The following is a 2,494-nucleotide window of genomic DNA, read 5'->3' on the forward strand; positions in this document are numbered from 1 at the left end:
ATAAGTTGTACTACTAGATCAAAACTTTGATCTTACAGTTATAACACAAGAACCAACAACATACTTAACCTAAAAAAATGGTATAAAAATTCCTTCAAGCTCGTGAAAGTAGAGGCACTTATTTTTAAAAAAAAAAAGGATAATATATTAGGATCCCTATTATTTATTGGTAAATATTTTTTTTTGAACTTCATTATTGGTAAATTATAACTTACTACTACCACATGTGTTTTCTTAAGAGTTAAGTTAGCATATATGACCTCCTTTATAACCTTTTGCATTTGGACTAAAATATTCTCAAAATTTATCTTTAAAAGAAAGTTAAATTGTGTCCTTTTTGTAATTTCGCGGACCTACAAACTTCCTATTTTCTCCCACCGCATGTCCCACCAATGGCCTTCGAGTTTTCTGCGCGTTTCTACTTCACGCGCGCTTCTTCATCACAGTTTCACAGCACCAAGTTCTGTCAATCTTCCTTAAATTATGTGTGGCCAAATAATTTCAATGCACTGGTACGATTTTGAGAATAACTTCATATATTCCTTTCTCATATGTTATTCTCTGCATCCAAACAGAGCATTAATACAGAATTTCCATTTGAATGCTTGGGAATAAATAATAACGAGAAGAGAGTAGAAAGAGAAAGAGGTAAATAATATAATAATAGCATAATAGCATACACATCTGCAACGTCCATTCCCTTATAATTCACATGTGCCCCGTAATCCATCACCTTGACCTTGAGAGTTAAATACTAATAAGTGAATTATTTTCATATTAATTTTATTATAAAATCACACCCCATTTTAGTAAATATACAACCAACAAATGTTTTCAATAGTATTATCCAAACTTGATTCATGATATCAAACTATATTTCTAAATAAAAGGCTTCAAACATAAATCACATTACAACTAACTTACTTTGGAGAGATTGTAGTAGTTATTCACACCCCCTTTTAATTTCTACGTATATTTTTATTCATAGACTCTTGAAACTGCCAAACAAGTAGGGAGGAGAAGAGATAATTATCCGATAAAGCTGATCCCTTGGCTCGCACACAGGGTCTGGGTTATAGAGACTGCATAAAGGTGACAAAGGATATGATGTGACAAAACGCTAAAGGTGACAATATCTCGCATCTTGAAGCTCGAGGTTACTATTTGAAAGTGATGTGTGAAATGAAAGGTAATGAGAAAGGCTACGTTGCAAAAGATGAAGCATTGTTGGTCCTCGTGCGCTTTCGAGTAGAGGATGAGGGAGGGCACGAGTAATAGATTACTTTTCCATAAAATTTATTTTTTAATGAAAAATATACGAGTAGTGAAAACGAACGATGGTAAGTGGCGATGCGCGTCAAATGACCATATTTGACTAAAGAAAAAAGGTTAAAAAAACACAACAAAAACAATTTTGACATCTCTAACAATGAAATACTACATTAATATAATATAATAAAATCAAACTTTAACGGATATATTAATTTTTACTACTAATTTAATACATTTTGGGTACCACGCCTTGAATTGACTTAAGGAACCACAACAAGCACCTTTTTGGTAATAGTTTTATTTTACACGACTTGTTTTAAGAAATTGTAATAACTGAAGATAAACATTTTTTTTGAACTAATAACATTAAAATTTGTTGAACGTGAAATGTTTTTTTAAAAAAATCTGTGTTTAAGGAAGATAAAGGTTAATGCAATATATTTGGTAAATTAAGAACCACATACACCTTACTCACTAGTCACTACTAACCCAAAACAAACTTTCATCTTAATTTCAAAAAAAACAAAAAAAAAAACAAAAAAACTTTCATCTCTTTAATTTATCACTTCAACATTTATTGAACATATTTGGAAAATCCATATTCACTACAACTCACCGGTCTACCATTATGTTTTGGAAACTAAAATTCAAACATACTGTAAATGGAACTGATGTTGATCGTTCTGCTAATGAATTTATTGTCAGGTGGCCACTGTTTGTCTATAAAAGGATGTTACCATACTCTCTTTTTGAACTAGTTGAAAAGGACACTACACTAAGGAGTGGAGATCTTTGACCAAAAAAAAAAAGGAGTGGAGATCTCTGCACATAAAAGGCACGTAGGTGGAGGGAAAATCCCCTACACAAAACCTTACTTGTAGTTACCTTTTGGAAACAGATGGTATGGAGATCTCTGCACATAACCCCCACGTGAAAGGATTTTGCAGTTACTTTGCTCAGCCTGAAAAGGTATGTCATAAATTTTGTGTTGCAGTTATTGTTATGACATTTACCATTAATGGGAAAACCGAATTTAAAGAATGTTATGCACGTAGGTATCCTTCATACCATTTAATAAGATATTTTGGAAATACTGGGAACCCCAGATAACTGGCAAACCTGTTAAAGTCACAGATTCCGAGGGCAACCGTTTCTTCTTGACAGTGGATTATAGAGGCTGCATTCTCGGACTTAAATATGGTGTGGATTCAATGCTTGAATT

The 2,494-nt window shown here is 32.6% G+C and overlaps 1 pseudogene; it reads right to left on the reverse strand.

Moving 5' to 3' along the window:
* Nucleotides 1-1,899, reverse strand: part of LOC130727308 (uncharacterized) — a 20,572-nt pseudogene extending 18,673 nt beyond the window's left edge.
* Nucleotides 1,900-2,494: the final 595 nt, after the last annotated feature.

Source organism: Lotus japonicus, unplaced genomic scaffold (genome assembly GCF_012489685.1).
Source record: "Lotus japonicus ecotype B-129 unplaced genomic scaffold, LjGifu_v1.2 AP026983.1".
NCBI classification, from domain to species: Eukaryota; Viridiplantae; Streptophyta; class Magnoliopsida; order Fabales; family Fabaceae; genus Lotus; species Lotus japonicus.